The sequence below is a fragment of the Dromaius novaehollandiae genome, chromosome 26 (assembly GCF_036370855.1).
Source record: "Dromaius novaehollandiae isolate bDroNov1 chromosome 26, bDroNov1.hap1, whole genome shotgun sequence".
NCBI lineage: Eukaryota > Metazoa > Chordata > Aves > Casuariiformes > Dromaiidae > Dromaius > Dromaius novaehollandiae.
Window position 1 is genome coordinate 192,978 of NC_088123.1, and position 23,654 is coordinate 216,631.

General features: G+C 36.5%; 1 pseudogene; it reads left to right on the forward strand.

Annotated features, from left to right (window-relative positions):
- Window positions 1-23,654, forward strand: part of LOC135323653 (gamma-2-syntrophin-like) — a 112,774-nt pseudogene that overhangs the window by 69,825 nt on the left and 19,295 nt on the right.

Below are 23,654 nucleotides of genomic sequence, written 5' to 3' on the forward strand. Positions count from 1 at the left end.
CACAGTGGCCATTTTAAGTTTTATTAGTATTAGTTATTATTAATTACCAAGAAGTGTCAAAGTCAGGAATTGAATTTAAGTCTGTCGATGCCTATCTGTTATTCTGACTGCCACTCTCACTGAAACAGTGTTATTTTATTAAAAGAAATTAATGCAGTAAACAAACCCCAAAACAGAGCAGCATGCAGATTCTTCCATCATTTCACCATGAAAGTGGGATATAAATAGACTGAGTATAGAAAACAGTGCCACATGCTCCTGAGTGGTTATGCTTACAAGAAACAAACAAACAAAAATTTACAGATAAAAGGCTGAAAATAATAACAAAGAAATGTAAGGGTAGTGTGGCCCAAATCCCTAAAGTTTAGGAAAAGCAAACATTCTAAAATTCTTATTCACACTCATGCAATGTCCAGTTAAAGACAGTATGGCCAGATTCAGTAGCTGTCCAACTACATAAATGTAGAGTGAGAGAAAGCTGTAGAAACTAACAACATAATATGAAATATTAAAAGAAGACTTTTCATCAGAAATTTTTCTGCATCTGAAGTGTTTGTACTTTTCCCCATAGAAGTCACATATCAGCAAAAATGATCTCTTACATTTAATGTGTGAAACACATGCCTAACAATTAATGTTTGTTATCCTTCTTCCACACCTGAGGAAGAGATGAGATATTTTAAATGTTGGAGAAGGATGGCTGCCTCCAGATTGTCACTTCACAGCCACAATGATGCTGTCTTTGAACAGGCTACATTGGAGAAAATCATGCAACTCCAGTCTTTCAAGATGAAAAAAAGGCCTTCAGTTTTCTCAGTCTGGGAGTTTAAGTGATACTTTCCTCAGTAAGACTATTTATACATGATTGCTGCTTTGTAGTGAAGAATACTTCCAATCATGGCAAAGTGGGAAAAATTCCATAAAGTTGATGCATCTATTAAAGTGGAGACTTCTGTATTTGGAAGGACTTTATCTTTTACTTGATTCAGAGATGAGTTTCATGAGCATTGGTAGTCACTTAAAATAGTTATGTAAAATTCTTGATAATGTCATCCCATCTGTATTTGAAATGATACTGAGAGTAAAGCACCAGCACACAATCTTTCTCGGAGAAGTAACTGCTTACATTTCTGTTTCCTGTTTTTTTCTTTTTGGGGGGTGTCTGAACTGAAGTCCATTCATTTCTGGTTCTATTTGCAATAATCGGTACAGTAACAGGAAAAGTAGAAGAGATGGGAATTTCCTCTAGCTCTGTCTTTCAATGATCTTGAAGCCACAGAGGGAAAAAATAGCCAAAAAAGATGTATCTAATCGTATTTTGTGGTGATGAGATGACTACATAGCATCTTGAGATCTCTCAAACCTGTTTTTCAGCATTAAATACAAAACTTAGCTAAAAGGAGTAGGCGCATACTTGTGCCTCTTCCCCTCGCCCATGCTTTGAAGAAATGGAGAAAGGCATGATCTTTAAGCCTCCAGGATTTATTTTCTCCTGAATTTCAATGCTGTCTTTGTGCTTGCGTTATTTATTGATTACTTCACATAAAAAGAAAAGAAAAATTCAGCATTCAGTAGTTTTCTATTTAGCTTTTATTTTTAGCTTCCATATTTGCTTTTACTTTTTTCTGTATATATGTTATATTTTTCAGACTACAGAGTAAAACAGAACAATATGTTACGTGAATTGTAGAGGGAAACTACTGTAATTAAAGGCAAGAAATAATCATAATAAAGTTCAGTATGTTGAGAACAAAACCACTGTTTTACCAGCACAGACTTACTGGTTGGCATCTGTAAACTTTGCTTATTCTTTTTCTGTTTTGTTTCAGTCACTTGCTTCAAAGGGGCCTGCTTTCTGGCAAAACCAGCTTTCTGCTAAAGTCAACATAGTGGTGGTGGTGGTGGTGGTGGTGCACTGCAGGTCTCCGTCCCCCATACCAGACAGTGTGACTACCTATGGCACATCAGAGGCCTTAAACCAGACAGAGCTCCTGAGGGAGGAGGCAGTTGTCCTGGTCACAGGCTACAGGGACACATTGGCTAGAGACCAGGAATGAGGTCAGTGGAGGAGGTGGTTGAGCTATCAGTTGAAGAGGAGATGAAGGAGATGAGCAGCTGCATAGCATCATGGAGGATGAACAGGAGATTGACAGGTTCCTCACAGAGACTCTGGGGGCTCAGGACTGCGCCTGTCCACCCAGATTGCTTCGTATGATGAAACAACTCTCTCTGTAGATGAGGGGAGAGCAGTGGGTGTTATATTAACTTTTGCAAGACTTTCTGCAGTCTCCTGTAGCATCCCTGTAGCCAAATTGAGGACAATGGACTAGATGAGTGGACTACAAGATGTATGAAATTCTGGCTAGACTCAAAGGGCAGTGGATAATGGTTCAAAGTTTATCCGGTGGCTGTTTACAAGTATTATTCCTCAGCTGTCTGTAGTAGGGCCAGTAATGTTTAACATCTTCCTTGGTAATCTGCTCAGTTGGACAGAGCACATCCTCATCAAGTCCATGAATGGCATCAAATTGGGAGCAGTAGACATTCTTGAAGATAAGACTGCCATCAAGAGAGACCTCAAAAAGGTAAAGAATGAGCCAACAGGAATCTCATCAGGTTCAGCAAAGACACATGCTAAGTCCTGCACCTGGGTCAGAATAAGCCCATGCAACAATACTGGCTAGGGAACAGCTCTGCAGAAGGGCTTGGGGATCCTAATGGACAGCACATTGAGCAGCGGTCAGCTGTAAGCACTTTCAGTGATGAAGGCTAAGACAGATGGGGCTGCATTGGTAATAAAATGGTATGCAGGTTGAAGGAAGTGATTATTCTTCTCTGCTTTGCATTTGTGAGGCCACATCTCAAATACATGCATCTATAATACTGTGTCCAGTTTTGGTCCTCTCGTTGAAAAGAGAATTGTAATGTAAACCAGTCAGCCAGGAGGTTGGACTAGAGGACCTTCAGGATCCCTCACACCATGTTCTTTGATTCTGTGCAAATATCCTGTGACTGAAGCGTTCAGAACTCTGTCAACTGGCTTTTATAACTGATTACCATATTTTAATAAGGAAAAGGATGTGACAACTGGAGTTTGTAGTGTCATCCGAAGTATTGCCAGCATCATGCTTTCAAACAGTAAAAGATTAGTTCATTTTTATAATAAAATTTGTTTTGTTTTGTTTTTATGTTGATTGTCTAGTGCATTAGTTGTTAGCTTAAGAGTTTATTTCTGTGATCTTTCATCAGCCATTTGTATAACTTTGTGCCACTTGAATAGGGCATTCACATTGCATTCATTCATGCATCTGTTCTGGATGAGTTAGAATCCTGGGCCTTCTATGGATTCAGTGGAGAGCATTTACTATTTCCTGCTTCAGTTAAATGTATTTTAATTTTGATATTTAAATTTGATGTCTAAAGTAGGCATTGTGAATGGGTTAACTTCATGGCAGCAGATTCAGTTTTTTTCCATGCTCCACTGTCTACATACATGATAATGGAACGTTCCTATCTCAGAGGGGTGTGTATATATACATATATATATATGGATACTGTCTTGTGAATATTGTATTTGATGGGAACTTTATAATACCATTTTCAGCAAGTATATAGATTTGAGTCTTCATGTGCACCATCAAACTGCCTATGAATGACAAATGTTAGGTTAATAATTTTTTCAGTAAGTCATGAGTAAACATGCCTTGTAACCTCCATGTGTCACTTTGAATGCTTATTTTGACATATATCATAAACTAAGCATTACTGGACTTGGCCTTAGATCAGAGAATCACAGGGAAACCCTGCAACCACATAGAGCATTTTTCTTGAGTCAGTATCTTATTTTCTTCTGGGTTAGTTCTGAAAAGAAACCAATATAGCATATAAATAATCTGTACTACAAATATAGCAGTTACCTGTTATATCTGTTACCTTTCCTTTACTTTGTAAAGTCAAAACCCAAAACTTGTCAAAGATTGTAAAGATCACTTGAACCCTGAAAAATGTTGGGCAGTTTCAGAAAACTGACATATCTTCCTTTATGGATATGTTTCTTCTTACTGCAGATCTAATGCATTTGAAGTGCTGGCACTCGATGGAGTTAGTACTGGGATACTTCAGTTATATACAGCCCAGGAGAGTGCTGACTGTCTGAGAGCAATATCAACTAACATCAGTGATTTGACACTTCAAAATGTATGTTACTTTCTGCATATTTTTTGTCTATGCTGTCTTAAAATTATTTCTAATTTTCCAAGGACAGAAAATAATTCACATTTAAGATAGGCGATATAAAACAAATGTGTGTGTATTGGGAGGAAAAGGAGAAAGGAAAGAGAAGAGACAGGGTTTCTGGTAAATCAAAGCTGTCCTGAAGTTTTCAAGACTTGCAGTACTATTGTAAAACAGAGAGAAATAGAAGTTCAGGTTGCCTTTATTATTTTAAAGATTCTTTCAAGGCAAAATACTGACCCTTTCTAATCATATAATGGAGCTTTGGATAGGGCCAATTATATCACTTGTACTTTCTCGAAATTAGTGTGCTTAAAACATGGTTTCAGAAATTAGCATTTGTTGATTTTGAAGTAGGCATGTGGAAATTTTGTAACCGGTGAAGTGTAACTTATAGGGGCTCATTGGGAGGCAGTATTTTTACGTCTGTAATTTGTCTAGGAATTGGTTTATTTAAAGTCATGTGTTCCATCTTTTTGCCTACAGGTATAGAGGTGCTTATGCCAGTGTAAATTATTCCTGTAAATTCAAAAGTAGCATTTGTTATTGAAAACAGAGGTACTAAATAAACTCCAGAGAAACAGAAAATCGTTATTTGGACAACAGGTTATTATTCCAAGAAAGAACAACTGGAAACTATTGAAAATTCTGGAAGGGAACATAAAGTCAAATAGGCAACTTGATAATGTACACTATTGAAAATATATACCAGTCTTTATGAACTGGTAGAAATCAATGATGAAAAAAATACAAGCACAGTTTGCTCTGAGAGAATTACCTGGGCAGATTTTTAATCTTGTTCTTTAGATGTGTTAAGACTGAAGCATCTTCTATAAACCAAGATCTGGTAGGATAAATATCTTTAATTTGTACTCCAGGTTAATCGATGCTTAGTTATTCAGATTATATTGGGTAGGATTTGTATCAGGTTTAAGCAATCTTTGATCAAACTACATAATAATTTGACTTTTTTGGTCTTCAAAAGTTACTTGATCATGGTAGATATTTGATCATGGTAGTTCTATTAAATTAATTCTTTTTTTTTAGTCTGAAATTATTTAAGGAGGTCTTTGACAAAATCAGTAAATTTGCTTATGATATATCCTTTATAAATATTCCCTTCTAGGCACTATTTAGTAAATTACCTAATTTAGAGATTATTGTTTCTATTTGATAATTCTAGGGAAATAATATACATTATTCAAGAATGTTCATAATTGCCTGCTGTGTGAATAGTGGAAAGAAGTTCACTTTAATATTTTTAGAGCAATTCCACTTCCTAGTTCCTAATCACAATTCTTTTGCTTTCTAAAAAAATCCCATGAGTTAAAGTCACTCCAAGTATGTAGCTGAATATGACAGTAAAAGTGGCTGTACAAGCAAAGTATTTATTAATATATTTTATTACTGGTAGGGTTCTGGTCTGTTTCTTTGAAATGCAATGTATGTGGTAGCAGGTGTCTTGACATAGTATCCTCACTGTGTTATGACCTGTCTACAAGAATATTTTATCTGCTGAGTATTTTTACTAATCTTCATTTTTCAGTTATCTATCATAATATAGAATTCTGTAAAGAAAATACTGCATCTTGTGTCTTCCTCTTTAGTAGGGGTTTGATCAAGCTTTGTTAACAGCAGTGATAAATTCACGTGTTCTAAGCCAGGCAGAGAGTAATCTCTACACAGATCATATTAGAAGTGGGTAAAATCTTTACTTGGATTTAGTGCTTAACAGGCTGTGACAGAGGTGCAGCCTTTGGAACAACTGAATAGGGTCTGGCCACAGTAGTATTTTAACTAATTACTAATCATCAGAACAACAGATGTAAAAGTCAGTGAGAAACCATTTTATTGCAAAACCTTTTGCAAAAAGATCAGAATGTGAGGCTGGAATGCAATTTCAGTAAAAGTTTGCAGTAAAGGAAGGCTCCCTGACTGGGAGGGCCAAGGGACTATTTCAAATCCACAGTGCCTAGGGCAAGGCCTTTACAGTAGACTTCTTGAAAATCTATTCAGAATGCTTTTTATTACATTATTATCATCTCACAAATGGTCAGTATTTTTCTATGATCATCTTATTGAAGTCAAAGTTAGGCTATGTATCTGTAATTCTTCAGACTATTTTTCCTGTATTTGCCCTTCTTTAGTCCTGTAAAATTTCAACCATTCTCCAGGAGTCTCTGAAGATAATCAGGATTCAGAGATTAGGGTTAGGGTTAGGGTTTAGAGTTCAGGTAATTTCCTAACTTCTCAAGGGTTAATTTCATGAGTACATGCCAACACTGAGTTCATTGGCTTCTCCAAATATTTAACCTATTCATTTCCTGTTCTGTCCTATGCTGTCATGTCTGTAGATAAATGAATTCTGTTAGATACGTGATCACAGTGGACCTTGTTACTAAGACTGTTGGCATCAAGAATTTCAGCCTTTTCACCTGACCATTATTAAGTTTTTCTGCTGTATTTTCCATTGCTCACTTTTACTTCTATATATTTTCAGATTTTCTATGTCTATGATGTTTATGCTTCTTGATTTTAGCAACTCTTCCTGCACCTTAGTCATTCTTGCTTTACCTGTGCCTATCTGTGCCTCTTCTGTATACATTCTTTGTTGTACATGTTTGCATACCATTCGAATCATCTATTTTGGACTTTTAGTTCTTAAAGAGATCCTGATGGAGGTGAATTGATCTCTTACAATGCACGCTGTCTTTCCTGCATCGTAATGCTTTGCCACTTTGCCCTTTCAGCAGTTGGCAGCTCTCTGCCAGATCCCCTGCTGATGCCAGAAGACAGTCCTAATGTAGGCAATACAAAAATAATTCTGCCACAATCTGACACTTCTGCTAATGTCAGACTACTCTTTTGAAGTACTGAAACATCTAACTTCTATGCAAAGGCAAGCTCTCAGGGGATCAAGTGAAAGGGAGGAGTTGTCTTTCAATAGTGAAGATGTGAGGAGTTGTCACTGCCTAAGGATGCTACCACTGAATGTTAGCATAGCTAGAAAGTGTTACTCTGTAGATGAGAAATAATGATTCTGGTATTAGCCTGGAGACAGTTAGTTCTTATAAGACAGAAAAGCACAGCGAATATGGCAACATGGAGAAAGATGTAAGCGTGTCTTTTCAGCCTGCCTTCCTGATATTTCCCTTGTATGCTGAGTTAGGAAAACCTGCCAGTAACTGTCATCTTTACAAGCAATACAGATTTTTTTCTAAAGATCCATGCCCCCCACTATTCACCATTCTGTCCATACCCTTGTTTTTTGCATACTTTTCTACCAAAGGGAAACTTCCCTATCCTCTTCCTTTATGATTCAATCCTTAGTCTCCTCAGTGTGTTCCAAGATCTTCACATTTACCTTTTGGAGGAGGAAGAAAACAGAGAGTAAGCACCTCCCATCTATTTCTTCTTACAACCCTTTTCTCACAAAAGGAGGTACAGTTAAAGACACTGAGGGAAGAAAAGGAACAGAAGCTGGCAGTGAAGCTGCCATAATGAATCAAAAAGCATAGGCAGCAACTTGATCTGCATGTGCTTCTCGCTGCTACTGTTTGGTTTGTTTAGTTAGAGGGTTCTTTGCAGGGAAGTGACAGCGCTGTGCAGGAGATGTTTTTAGGAGACAATTCTTTGGAATAATTTAGAATCCCCCCTCTGTTGTGCACCATTCAGATAGCTATCTATAAAACGTTTTTAGCTTTTGTCATGGGCTTTAATTATTTTCTTTCATACATAACACCAAACATTAATATAGACATGATAGGTAGAAACACCTGAAGTTGATGTTGCCGATTCATTTGCATCATAGAAACTTATTTCTTATATTTATAGATCTCTCAAGGTTTTCTCTTTTTTGCAGTGTGTTCTCAAGGTGTTGTGTTTTTCAAATTTAATAACGAATTTAATAAATGAACAGTTCATAAGCAGATAAGGAATAAAAAGATGCAGTTGTTCCACTTTAACCATTATTTATGATCTTTTTAAATCATTCCAGCAGCTCATTGGAGGATGATAGAAACTTAAAATTTGGCTTCAAAACAAGGATATTAATCTTAAATCATATATATGCTTTTGACAGTGGATTTAATTTCCATGTGTTGTAGGACTTAAACATTTTCTCTTATGCTTACATGTACATGTATATCTACAACAGTGGAGTGAAATTTCAGTTTGATTAGAGAGAGGCTTATGAAATACGAGCTTTGAACATTCATATAAAAAAGAAAGAGGAGTAGGCCTTTCTTTCTTTACAAACCAATATGTGAGGTGCATGTAGATCAAAACAAAATCCATTATTTGTCCATAACCTGTAGGAAGCGGTATACAAATCTTATTGCTCAGTGATTATACAAACCATTCTATTGCTGTCTAGGGGTAGTAGCACAAGAGAATGTATCTTTTCTGCCACTTCTTTTTGTTTTTCAGTGCAGGAATTCCTATTTGGAAGTACATCAGATCAAACCACTGAGACTGTAAAGGGTAGTCAGTAAGGGTAGGAATCATGTCAGCTAAATTTAGCCAATCAAATAGGATCCTCTTGCTGTGCGAAAAGAGAAAGAGACAGCTGTCAAGATCCTCATATGTCTCTGCTGATTAGAAAGAGAATATTGATATATTAAATGTATAACTTTTTTTTTTTTTTTTTGAATTGCCAAAGCTAAGTGAGGTTACTCCCAGCCTGGGAGCTGAGTCATGGCAGCCCCATTCTCTTCCTGCCCCCTGCAGATTCCTATGCATTCATTTAAACACAGTATAGTAATTATGATTGTTTAACAGTTCTAGTTGTCTGACTCAGCCACCGCACTCTTTGCAGATCCAGATTTTTGGTTTTAGCTTCCCTGCTCTTCCAAACACCCATTACTGTACTACAGTGTTTAAAACACATACATTCCCAACAAGGTGTAGCAAATTCCATTTGTATTCCTGCCACAATGCACCAGCTGTGGAGGGATGTAGGGAACACATGGTGCTGTGCAGTATGGAGAGTGCATACTTCCCTCTGCTCAGTCCAGTGACATAGGGGCACAATGTGATGTAGAAGGAGATCTTTCCCCTTGCCCCGCTTACATCAGGGCTGCAACCATCCCTGCTTTGAATAAAGAATGAGTTAAGCCTATGTGGTGAATAGCTGTGGAATCCAAAGCATCCTTCCATATTGCCCTTAATAACTGGAAGCGATGCTGTTTGTGATGATGCTCTTCACATTACTCTTCTCTCATTCTCCAGAGAATCTGCATGGCCAGTCTCACACACATTTTCACAGGCACATCTGAACATAGTAAGGTAGAAAGTCAGTTAACAGAATTTCTTCCTTTTATAAAGAGAACTTAAAATAGTTTGATTTAACTGGAAAACAAGGTGAAAGGAGACAGGATCACTGCTTATTCTGTTTATTTGCACTGTATTATATTATAGTGATCTCATAATTTAGTGTGTCTGTGGTCACCTGCAGGGAAATAGTATTTTCTGTGTGCGTGGCTTGGTTTCTGAGTAGTTACTTCTTGTGTATATTTTTCTCTAAAGCACTGGAGAATTGCTGGAGCTGAAGATAGGCAGGGGGTGATGGTATTCCTGGTGATGTTAAAGTATTTAAGATACCTTTTTGTTATGTCTTCTCAAATGCCCAAGATTAAGCCTGCTACCAATCCCCCAAATCAGACTGGTGAGGACTGCTTCCTTCTGTAACACCGGGCTTTTCACTAATTTGTAGCACGCAGGTTACAGATAAGGTTTCTTGGGTTCCCGCCAGTTTGTTACTGTCAAGGCCCTGAGAGTGGCCAACAACCTCTGCCACCCCCCGCCCCATCCCAGGGATTTGGCTGCATGTGCTCAAGGCCAGTGCTGACATGCAGCCGGGGATGAGGCTGCTGTGAGAAGAGCTGTGGGAGAGAGCTGGGAGAAGCCTTGCTGGAGGCTCCCCTTTTGCTTGGAAGCTGCATGTTGGGAATGCTCATCCTTGGTCTTTGCCTGAGCTATGGTGCAGATGTCTGTGGCCTGCCTCTGTTGTGGTGGCCCCACTCCTCCTCTGGGGTAGCATGACCCCTCCAAGGGGCTGGCGGACCCTCCCTGCGCACCATCAGATGCCTTGCCAGGGTGATAGCCAGGCCTGGCAGCTGCCCCAGGCAGCCGGCAGGTCAGCTTTGGCCACCTCATCACGCAGGGCCTCAGTTGGCACACCTGCACGGTTCAAATACACAGTTCAGTTCAAGTGGGTTGCAAAGCTGAGTGGGGGGAACGATCCCTTATGGCCTATGACTGACAAGTTCTTATAGCCCTGGGGCCTTTGTGTCATCCTCCATGTGTACATTCAAGGCCCTTGCTATCATCCTGTATTCCTCTGTGTTGCGTTTTATTCTAGGGTCATTTTGTTTAGGGTGGTTCCATACAGAATAAGCACTTGTTATTGCTATCAATTAGTTACAAATATCTGCATATGTATATATATAACATTATACCCCACAACTGCACTTTTCTCAAAAAAAATGAGTCTCATGCTTTTTAGATAATTGTTATAGCTAAACAAGCTGTAACACAGCTCCAGACATACCAAGACAGATCCAGACCAAGCCCAACAAGAGCTGAGGCTGGTGTTGTTGGAATAATGCAAGGCCTGTTGGCCTCTTACTGTCATGCTCTGCCTTTGAGGTTTATCCACAGATTTCGTCTTGCAAATCTCTTGCTCTTGCTAGGATACTGGTAATAGCCTTGGATTTCTTCTGCTCTTTTCCAGTGACTGTATCTTTTCCTGTGTGCAATTGTAGCTTTTGGTCTGTTATCACAAGCTTTTCCTTTTTTTTATAAAATGAGGGGAAATGCTTTGTGATGATAAGATTGTTTGGAAGGACTCATCAGCTCTGTGACTGTTTGCAGGTTCTATCCCTAGATATAGGGGAGTCTTTTCTTGTAGTCATTCAATCTTTTCATGTCTAAATCCCATATCTTTAGTTCACTGTTACTAATATTTCGCGTTAAGAAGTGTTTCACTTTAAAGAAGGGTTTGTCAAGGTTTGTTCAGCAGTCACCTATGCCAATTATGACTGTCAAAGAAAAGCCAAAATCAGCACACCTCTTCATTGACTAAACTGTGAGCAAAAAGGAAGATATGTTACTTTATATTGAACAAAAGGAAATCCTAAACAATTCCCTTAATCTGTTTTATATGCTGCGTCCTTCATTTCACAAAGTACTTGAGCACATGCCTAATTTACAGATCTGCTTAAACAATCTATAGTACAGTATAATATTTTCACAGTGGCAAAGTAAATTCATACAGCCAGTTCTTTATGAAGGATTTCCTGAAAACTGTGATGAAAGGTTTCCTGTCTTTTGAGTCCTTTGTTTTCTAGGCTTAGGATAAGTATAATCTAGTATTTCTGCACTGGAAATGTAAAAATTTCTTATAATTTTGAAGTACTAATACCAGTGCGCATTAACTATGTCAGTGCTAATTGCCTCATAGTAACTTTTAGCATCAGAATATTAATAACTGAGTATTTTTCAATCTCTGTTCTATAGATGAAAATGACAAATAAATGCTGTTCTCCCTCAGACCAGGTAAGACTTTAATTGTATTAATGAAATGTATTCATCATGCCAGAACAAAAATTATTAATTTTTCTAATTCTTCTCATTGCTTTAAGTTGCAAAATTTGTAGAGCCTACATACAGACATTTAGTCAGTTTGCAAATTCTAAAACCACATTTGCAAAATCTGTTTTAAATTCTGAGATGTCATAGTTTACACAGCAGATTCTCACTAATCAACAGTAACTAGTAGAATCCCCAATTGCACTTGTTTATTAAAAAATAAAAATAAAGGAAAATTAAAAAAGAAGGCTATATCACTGGATTAGATGGAGCCATGATATAAGTGAAAGAGGGAGACAGTGTAACTTACAAGTATGTCTTGGAAAACATACTTTATGCTTGCATGCCTATAGCTTCAGCGAGTCTGACAAATTGATGTGACTTTATATCTACATCACATTATTATGCATAGATAGCTCAGGAATATATTGCAAATAGTATCCTTTGGATGTGTCATGCTGTGCAGAATACATGTTTGCAGTGACCATTTGTCTAGGGCTTTTGGAGCTTAGGGAGCCTGATGCAATATTGCTGCACCTCTAGCTAGTCAGAAAGACCCAATGAATTTACTACACTGGAAAGCCTTCTTACTTACTGTGGGATTGCAAAGTTGTTTGGTTTTTTTTTTCCCATTTACTTTGTAAATTTTCTTTTTCTTTTTCCAGGCTAATTCTATAATTCTGGGAAATAAATTGAATTTTATATCATAAAACTAATGAGCTTCACGCTTATTTGCTATCCTTGCATCAATCTGGTGCTGAACTCAGGAAAAAAGAGCCCAATCCTTGTCTGTTTCCAAGAATGCTGTGTTTGCAGATTAAAAAAGTGAAAATTAGCCAGGTTGTCTTTTGCTACTTACTGCTTTACTATAGAAATTTATTGTAGAAATTTACTACAGAATTAAAAGACTGAGTCTAGAAGTATTTTGTATGGACATCAAATAAATGTTTAAAATATTTGTTATTAATTAGACAGCTTGTATATTCTTTCATGTGTCACCATTTTGTCATCTTATCTAAAAAACGTAGTTGGACATTTGTAGACTGTTCTAGAAGTCATTAAAAATATCTAACCATTTACATTTTCTTACCCAGGAAACTGCTTTATTTTGTTATACTTGTGCCTGCATTTTGGAAAAAAAAAAGTACACCTGAAGAACTACTGTAAACTTTAATTCTGTGTGTAGTAGATACCCAAAAGTTATCCCTAAAACAAAATGAATACCTATGTAAGAAGGGAGCATTTAATTATTCCTTCTCATTATTAATCAAACTGATATGAAAAACAGGTGATTATAAATGGTAGGAGGAAAGATATTGAATTTGGATATGTGTTGTTGGATGAACTCCCTACTACAAATATTTTAGTAACTATTTTCATAACATCTGAATCCCATTTTAAATTTAATGATACATTTAATTATCTGTAAGTTAAAGAAATAAAGAATAATGATAAATGAGAATTGCTGCCTGTAACCTGCTTACCTACCTGCAGTATGGTATAACTACTAATGTAATTAATAATATGTTCCAAAATTTATTTAATGTTCTTGGGTCTGTCACTTTTTTGGAGCTGCAGGAGTACTGAAATCAAAGAAATGCCAAATCTGCTATACTGTAGCATTCACATGAAAAGCTCAAAAGGGAATTCCAACTTCTATTTTATTAAAGACAGAAGTACTAATTGACATTAAAATGTCTGCTTTTAAGAAGCTCTTTCTTAAACAAAGTACAGAAACATTAGAAGCAGTCTTTGTTGATACAGACAGCTTGTAGAGTTGGATTTAAAGACTTTGGTTCAAGCTGCTGAGAGTTAGAAGGCGAATGAAGATGATACAAGAATGAGCTTTTTGGTATTAATGGATAACTGCAAATGATTGACTCTATTCTTTTAAACTTTATTCATCTCAATTTTTGTGCATGTAATATGATACTTCAAAAAAAGGAAGAAGTATGCTTCCTGAATTTGTAAATAAATATTGAGGACAGTCATACGACCCAACATTAGATGCCTAATTTGATTTCCCAGGTTAACAGGCTAGTGTCTATAAACTATCCATTTAGTCAGGGCAGAAAAATATTCTTTTCCAGAGCGTCATTCAAATGTGGAAATTAGTATCAATCAGTATTTTAAATAATCCTTTATACGGATTATATATATAGCCTCTCCTTCTGCTTTGACTGTACTGGGGTCCTAAGAAGACCCCAGTAGCCTCTTAACTTACTATCTAAGGTAGGTGTCTAATGTTAAGCAGTACAAATCCATTACCCTTTTTACCTTCAGAATATGAAAGGAAGGAAAGATGCAATTAGAACGTAAATTTCTGGAATGGAAAATTTAAGGCAAGACTGATGTCACTTACATAATGTGTGTACAAACCTGAACTGCTCTTGTTAATATAATTGATTTAAAAGACAGAGAAAAGAGAAGTTTGAGAGACTGGAGGTGGTTTGAAGAGCTTCCTTAAGTAAATTTTGTGATAGTTGCAGATTTATCCTTCCTGTTGAGTATGGACATTCCTGAAGAATTAGATAGAGCCTTTGAGTTTCATTATCGTGTCAGTTGCCATGAGTTTTCTTCATTGCCTTCAGAATCCAAACCAATCTTTCGAAAAGGGGTGAGATCAGATCAGGACAGGTTCCATTCAGATTCTGTTTTTCATAGGTCTGTAACAAACTAGGATTTGGCATCAACAAATGCAAAATTAGTTCACTAAACCTGGGTTTCTCGCTTTTCTTTCATATTGTCCTTGACTGGTTTAACTGGAAATATTATTCTGGAAATCCAGGACAAGATGAATTCCAAGGGCATATAGCTAAGAAAACTGTAGAGGGAAGGGATGCAACTAATGGTTCTCAGATCTAAAACAGCTGTATTTCTGGGTCTCTTTGCCCAAAGAAGACATTAAACAAAGAGTTTGCATTTTGTCCTGCATATAAGATCCAAAGTTAGGAAGAGGTTCCTAGAGGTAGTGGTAGCAACAGTTGTAATTATTATGACTATATTTATAATGTTAAATTAAACAGTTCCAGGTCAACAAGCTAATTGGCACAGTCTCGCTACGTTCATACTATTAATGTCTCTTCTCCCTCCAAAGGAGGCATTTAAACTGGGAGGCATTTAAACTATTGGAATTTCATTTTTGCCAGTGCTTAAATCCCAAACTGTTCTTGGGAATTTTTTGAAGAGTACTAGTTGTCCCAGACCATGTCATGCTAGTTAGTCTCTGTCAAGGACTAATTATAAAAATTTGACAGGTGTATATAAATAAGTACCACTGCTGAAGCCCTGACACTATACGTAACCTGTGTAGACCGCAGAGGATTGGAAGCATGAGGCACCTAAGCACTGGGTACTTTTAGAGCAGATTGGTGCTCTGCAAGAAGACCGGGAGATTGAGCTAGGTTGTACAATATTTTATTGAGTGTGGAGAGCTGCCATTTTCCAAACACTATAACTTTTGATTCTGCTTGATATAATTTGTTGCAGTGCTCTAGAGACTTGGAAGCACTTAATTCTCTTATCTGTAAGCAGTTAGATTTGTGACTCAATTTTCAAAAAGATATGCACCACTGGATTGCTGCATATTTTTTTATGAAACAGTAAATTAGGTGATTCCCTCTGTACAGAAAAAAAAACTTGCAGAGTTGTTGGCTTTCTAAGACTATATGAGCATTTCCCATCCCCCACTGAAGCAATACCTTTTCTTCTCAGTATGAAGAAAATGTTCATCGGATCTTGATAAACACTATGTATAATTTTACTTTATATGCTATAAAACAGATTTTCAGTGTTTCCTGCAATGTCTCTTTCCTTGTTTGTTTTGATTTTTTGCAGCTGGAGGAAAAGGTGAACTCTCTCCCTGTAATTGTTTGCATATGTATATTCCATTTGCTCTTTTGTAGTGATTGTATGGATTTCAGTATTTATAACAATCCGTGATTTAGAACATGAGAGGAATTTCATGAATTTGGAGCCTTGCTTTAGTTGTGTCCTTTACCAGACTTGTGCATGGTAGTGCACAGGTATTCTCATCTGCAGCCCTGCAACTGTGAATCTTCCACGATGTTATACCAAAGTTTTACATTTGTGTTTCTGCTACAGTATCACCAATTCATAACATGCTTTTGAATTTGCTGACAATACTATTCCAGAACTGTTCACTGACCTTTGCAACCTGAGTCAAGGCCTACAAAGGGCACAGTAACATACTAATTGAATTAACTGGGGTTTGAATCATTCTTTTGTTTTTCTTCTGACATATATCTTCAGTAAACAGAGTCACTTGCTTGCCTAAATCATGAGCTTTTCATTGACCGCTAGAGGAAATCATACAGAAATTAAATTCTAGATACAGTGATTATAAAAGAAGAGCATGTACCTGAAAGGCCAGGACACAGATTAAGATGTAACCAGCAAGAGATATATAGGTAACAAAAAATTATGCTGTGAATTCATTAATAGCAGGGAGATGACAAAGGAAAATATTTGCCATTACTCAGTTTATCAGAGATCAGCCTTCAATAAAAAGGTCAACTGCAACAGATGGTTATTGCAAGTAATACTAGAAAAATATGGCAAGATCTCAGATTACAAAATGAAGGAAAATTTTGGTGGTACTTATGCTTTCAATGCCTTGTGATGTGAAAAAATGGTCAAAGTAATCTCAGAGCTGTTATCAAGATATCTCAGAGGATTTGTGACTGCCAGCTGACAGATCAAAAGACTGGGAAAGGGTAAACACAGTGCCTGTTACTGAAAAGAAAGAGAAACTGGAGAATTAGAGACTAGTCAATTAACTTCAAACCCTTGAAAGAAATCTGAAATAAATAAGCAGAACATTTGTATACAGATGAAAGATAACAAGCAGATGAGTGGCAGCCATGAAGGATTTGTCAAGAATAAGTAGTTAATATCTAATCTGATTTCCTTCTGTGGTAGGATAACACATCTTGTGGATGGGTGAGAAGTAGTTGCTGACATATCTTGACTTCAGTAAAGCTTTTGACCTTGACATGAGAGTATTCTAAACAAATTTTGTCCAGATTTCCTGGTACAAACTTTGTTGGATAATCCAAGAATAGGTGTAAATGGTTCACTTTTAAAACTAAATGATATATTGATAGAGTCCTGAAAAGGTATCTCCCAGATCCAATTCACTTGAATATTTTCCCTACGATGCATTAGCAAAAGTATGTGTACTAGTTTTGTAGACATGAAGCTGTAAAAGTCAGCATTAGACATAAGAATCATCTTGATGTATTGAAGAATGAGTCTGAAAAACAGGATGGAAGCCAGTTATGGTCCAGCACGTAAGCAAGAATAATCAACAAATATTTGTGAGAGGTTGTAGGAACAACTCATTCTTCCAAAAAGTATTTGGGGACATAAAGTCTGTTGGGCAGTTCAGTCCAGCCTCTGTCCCCTTGCTAGCATTAGGGAGGTCATCGTAGTGCTACTGACCACAGAAGCCAGTTGGACACACATGGTGTCATCAGAAAAACAACAGGTTTATTATTATATCAGGCTGTGGTAGTCTGCCACAGGGCTGATTAGCAGGGACCTTTCAAAAGTCCCAGTCACATGGTTGACCTTAAATTCCCTTTTTTCTCTTTTTCTCCCTTCCAAATAAGCAACCCACAGACTTTTTAATCTTTCATCATCCCTGTTTTTCTCATTTTTATATTCTTTTTTGGTTATTTTGGCCTTAGTCACTGATACTCAACATCCTCAAAAAGCCAGCACCTCTCTTTCTTCTGATATTCTTAACCCAAGGGGACTTCCTGATGCTTCCCTGTCATCTATTTAGCCTGCCAGTTTATCCCGTTAATGTTTTATTACTTCAGCAGTGCTAGACTGGAGTTGGCCAACCACTTTTTCCTGTACATTGTGTGCAATGTCCAGCAGTTTCTTACATTGTTACCTTGTTTGTTTAACCTCAGGCCAGAGCTGCATACCATAACTACAATGTCTCCTTTGTGACTTTTGATAAAGAGGCAAGCATTCTGGCCTATATGTTAATGTATAGGTGAGAGTACCTTGCAAAACATAAGTGCAAAGTGTTCCAGCTGATTTTGTGCACTGTGCTGCAGAAAAGATTTTGACGAAAGGCTTTCCATGGTCTCTGTGGAAAGATTGAAAGAAATGGAGTTGTGTAAATTAAAGAAGAGAAGACAGGGAGGTATGAAAGAAGTCTTCAGAAATGGTAACCTGATCTTGCAGAATGGAAGAAAATAAATGTTCTTATGTGGTTGATCAGAGAATGACATGTGGAAAGAAGCAAGGAATGATGCTACACAAACTACATGTTATGATTCATGGAATTTTTGCTCCAGTTATGGATTGAAGGAGTTTCTATTTCCTCTACTCTTGAGGGTGAAGCAATTTGAGACTTTAATGGAGAGGGCAAAAAATGTCTTGAATTGTAATTATAGCACAGATGACTCATGTTAGACATGAGGAATAGACTTCTTCATCTCTGGTAAAGCTGATAAAGTGCTGGAATAGATTGTTGGAAGAAATTATAGAGTCTCCATTACTGGAGGTCCTTAAGAGGTTAAGAAAACATCTTTTAGAAATAAAATATGTATCATGGGTCCTGCATTTCAGAGCGGGTTTTAAACAATTTCTGAGAAGCCTCTTTTCGTCTCTGTTTTTGATGATTATATGAACCTAATTGTGAATAAGTTTTCAAATATGAGGGCTTTTCCCACTGTTCTTCATAGTAGAACTGCTGTCTCAGGCATGCCATGAACTCTGGCTTCATGCTGCAGATTCAGACACTGCACATACTCTTACAAGATCAATTTCTCTTTTTTCATTTTCATAAATTAGAGAAAAACATTTTACAATTATATACATGATAAATTTAGTTTCTCCAAACTTCAAAAGTTAGTCTTCAAAAGTTAGATTCTTGCAGACTGTAGTTTTAGGACTCACACATCTGGAAACAGAGCAAGAGTAAACTCCTTTGAACATAATGCAACCACTTAAAGATAGAATTGAGATATTCCTTTGTAATTGTTCTTACTTTATTTATATGGAAGGTCAGTTATGCAATTCTTAATGAAATTCTCTTGATCTGTTTCAGAGATTTTTCTGGGACCTCAACACTTTCACTTATAAAATAAAAGTTATTGGAACAAATAAACACCACTTCAAAGCACATAAACAGTTGAACCTCTAGTCAGATAGTTACAATGTAATTCCTCTGTGATGTAATATTACTATTATACCAATTTTGAAGATGGAGAAACTGTAGATAATAAGGTTAAGAAATTTGTCAAACTTGATGGAACAAATCAATATATTCTGATTATCCTTGTTGCATTTCTGAACATATTTCAAAAATCTCACTGTGCCCTCTAAAACTAACACATTTCACAGTGTGTCATGGTGTTTGTATGTTCCACTTTTCTCTCTTTAGAATGGAACATATTTGTGTTAGTGAAACAGCTTGTATTAGCTTACTCTTTTAAAGTTGGAAGACTTCGAAACATTTGATTCTAGAAACTCTAGAATGGGTCAGACTAAAGAATTCTGTCTCAAAGACTGACCAATAGTTCCTATTGAAGAACTAAGTATATGAAACACAGTATTTAAACAGCATTTCTTACCCTAATATGTTGACCATAGCTTCCAGCTGTCAGCTGGGTTTACAGATACTCTGACAGTGACTGGAACAATGTAATTCTGTTTTTTGTGAAAAATCATGTTCTCTGATTAAAGCTGTCTTCCTGATAATTTCATCGAGCTTCCATAAGCTCCTAGAATATAAAAAATTGTTAACAATTGTTCTTTATTCTCTGTTTCCATACCATTCTGACCTCTCCCTACTCTCTTTTCAATTTCTGCTCTCCAGGCTGAGTGCTGACCTACTGTATAGATTTCCTGTCTTTATGTCTGGACATCCGTATTGCCATTTTCTGTAGTTTTCTAGTTCTATTTTATCTCTCAATTTGATTTGTTTATTTCTGCTTTATGATTGTGAGAAAGAATCTGGAAGATATAGTCTTCTGCACAGGGAGCTCCTCTTCACAGCTTTTAGAACTAATTGCTTTTCTACTCAGTTTTATAGAACAGTGATTTCACTGGATTCACACTATAAGATCAGTCCTTCTCCTTCAGGATGATTCTCCAGTTAAAATTATGTTGACGCATTTTTAAGCAGAATTACCATGTGATTGATTAGGGGATAACATGCAGAAGGAAGCTGGGAGTAAATTTTCAGACTGAATTTTATTTTTGAGGATCTTTTTGCAGCAGCTATAGATTGATTTTTTTTTATATTTTCCAGAACAGCAGAAGAAACAATTTGAGTCCTTATTAGGTGAGGAGTTGTTTTTTAAGCTCACTTTACGGTGGTTGTAATTTTGATAAAAAGCTAAACAGAAATTTAAGAAAAGAGTAACTAAGGACCTGAGTTCTCCACTGTTACTTGGATTGGGTTCCTGCTGCACAAGTAGTCCCACTGATTTTTTAAAAAAATACAAGAATATGTAGAAGAACAGGGCATCTACTAATAGGGAAGAACAAGAATCACAATAGTTAAATAAGGCTTGACCATCAGCTGTTGAGATATGAATGCTGCTTTGGGAGAGAGAAGAGGAACAACTGCCCAGCTCACTAATCATTACACCACATATAGTCTCCCAAAAGAAGAACATCTGAATATGTTCAAATATTGGAACTTTTGGTAATTTGGTCAAACACCGGAGCAAATTACCCAGACAGGTTGTGGAATCTTCATCTTTGACAGATATTCAAAAAAATACATATTATGTTATGTTATATTATTTGTGTTGATACTAAAAACTCATTTGGATAAGTCCCTGAGTAACCTGATCTACATTGGTACTGCTTCAAGCAGGAGGTTGGACAAGATGAGCTCCAGAGGTCTCTGTCAACCTAAATTATTCTATGATTCTGTTTGGATCTTTTTTTCTGAAAGGCTCCCAGATGTCATCAAAGAGAGCAATACGGGCTGTAATAACTGTTTTCACATACCATTTCTGGACAAGAAGCTGAGAGCTGGATAGTCTTGACTTTAGTACAGGTGTGCACCCTTCGTTAATTTTAGTCACACCTACTCCGGCAAAATATATCTGATATTTAGCCATGGACACTGACCTACATGTACACTACTCATCAGGCGCTCATATCACATAGCGGGCAACTGTGCCACAGAATTCAAACTTTGGCCAGTAGGTTTGGCATTACACTGAGCTATTGTATAAAAGGCAAACACAGGTGTATCACTTCCTGCTGCATTCAGAAAAGGATTTTTTCAAAGGCAACTTATTGATAGCTGTTCTCAAGAGAAAGCTTTAGGTTTTAGTTCCTATCTTGAAAGAGAAGGCTATTATGAAATAACCAGTAGGTTATTATGAAAAAAAGTGGGTGACATCATCCCCAATTTTACCAGCAGCCCTGTAATGGAAACAGTAGTCACTACCCAAAGGACTCTGAATCCAAATTTGACATAGGCAGCCAGCTCCTGGGAAAATGAATGAAGTCAGATGCATACCCATCTTCATGGTTTCCTATCTGTTAATGTGGACATGTTGCTTTTTGTGGTGTTCAAGTTGTGCCTAGCTTGGACTTAAAAAATTCCCTCTGGGGTTGAAGCATGTAAAAATAGGGTATCGTCATTTCTAAATTCCTCTGTAGTTTCATCCCTAAAACATGTTATTTTAAATAAATGTTAAATATGTCATTCTGACAGAAATGGATTAAGTTAAATACAATGGAAAACATCAATGTAATGCATCAGATCTTCTGGCAGGCCGATTTTTTTTTTTTTGAAAATTTATTATTTTCATGATAATTATGTATGTGAGAGGCCTGCAGGTCACAAAGATACAGAAAAATCTATTAGTCCCTCTCCCCCCCCCCCCCCCCCCCCACCAAGTACTAGTTAGAATATAAAGTCTGCCACTTGCTTTGGAAAAGACCAGAAAAAGAACTAAAGCTAAAATTAAAGCAATATATACTTCTCTTAGCTTTCTTATATTTGCATTGTTCCATGATGCTTTATGATACAACATTAGTTTTTGACTTGCAGTCAAAGCTGGTTTCTGTTGTAGATTCTTCTCCTCCTTTAACTAAATGAGCATTCTATCGCATCTGTTCTGACCTTTCATATGTCAGAGATCTACTTGATTTTCTTTAACTATTTTCCCCTTCAGTGTTTTGCTTCATTTACTTTTCATAGCTATTTAACTAACAGCACTACACACAAAATGTACAGATAACTTTATTAAATGTAACAGATGTTACGTTTCCAGTCATCTAGATGCTCTATTCCTATAGCAAAACAGTAAGTGCAAATAAGAATGTTCACTCATCTGCTATCATCGGATTACATTTTGTTAGTGACATATTATCACCCCATAATGAGTGCCATTGCTCATTTTGTTCCTACAGGAACTTTTGTAAAGTATATTGGAACACTTTAGGAAATTAATAACACAGCAATGGTGAATGGGTACTTTTCCATGCAGTTTCAAATAGCAGTCTGAGATTGATCAAGAAAGGAGTGCTAAAAGCAGTGCTGAAAATGGGGTAGTTTGTAGTGTTATGCCAAATCAGCACTCCTTAAAATTTCAAATGGAAGGTTTTGGTCTAGTCAAAATCTCCCTAGCATACTTATCAACCACAAGCAGCTTATTATTGAGTGCCAATATTTGGTTGGTTTTTTTTTCCATACAGACTTCTGTTGAACTGAATAATTACTCTTCTACCCATTCATATGGCCTAAATGACCATTAAATAAACCAGTCAACAAGAAGGAGAGATGGAGAGAAAGTAAACAAATGTTAGATCTTTTTTTCATATTTTTTATAAAAGATGCATAATTTTACTTACATATGTTAATTAAACACTGATTCTGATAAAATTCTTCTATTTTCTTTACTTTTTAGGCATTTTTGTCTTTATAGTTGATTATAAATTTATTACACTCTTTTCTTTATGGCTTTTTTTCTCTCAGATTTATTTTTCTCCCTGATTTTTCCTTCTTCGCATGCCTATATAGTGTCTTCTGTTTTGTTCTTTTCATTTTAATTTCATGTTTATTTTGTTTCATTATTTTCCATCTTACAATATTGGTGTCTTTCTCCTCCTGAGTGTCCTTTCCCTTGTCTCTCTGGTTTGCGTTTGCCTTTCCTCTTTCTCTTTTATACTCGTTAGCACTTACTTTCTAGTTTCCCCTTTTATTATCCTCAGTTAATTCAAATAACAGTAATGCAGCTCTAAACCCACTGAGCTCTCTCCAAATCTTCCAGTAGCAATCATTCTTCAAACACGTAGCTGAACTTTATTTCTTCTTGTAGACAGTATTGAGCAATCTGCATTTGAATCAGCTCAAATATTGCTTTCTCATAAATATAAGAAAACTCTAAACCAAACAACCACTAAAACTTTTCATGTCTTCTAGCCATATTATATTTCTTTCCCTAAATATATGTATGTACTGAGACTTCATACATTCAGTAAATTTTCTACAGGGGTATTCTTCTTTGACTTTTAGATCAATCTACCAATGGCTCCTTGTTGATTTTTTTCACATTTTCATTAAAAAAAAAATGGACCAAGATGATGTAAGAATAGATACCTTTTAGAAAAGGCAAGAATTGCCAATAGATTTTTTTTTTTTTTTTTTTACTGGCACCTTTAATACTTAGGTAAGAGTCTCATAGTGTAAATATAGAAACCATAACCTTGTGATTTGAAAGGCTTTCAAAGCTTTTGAAGGGGGATTCTTTTCTTTAAATTCACATTGAACTATAACATACTAGCTAGTTTTTCTGGGTGAGTTTTTATTTTCTTTT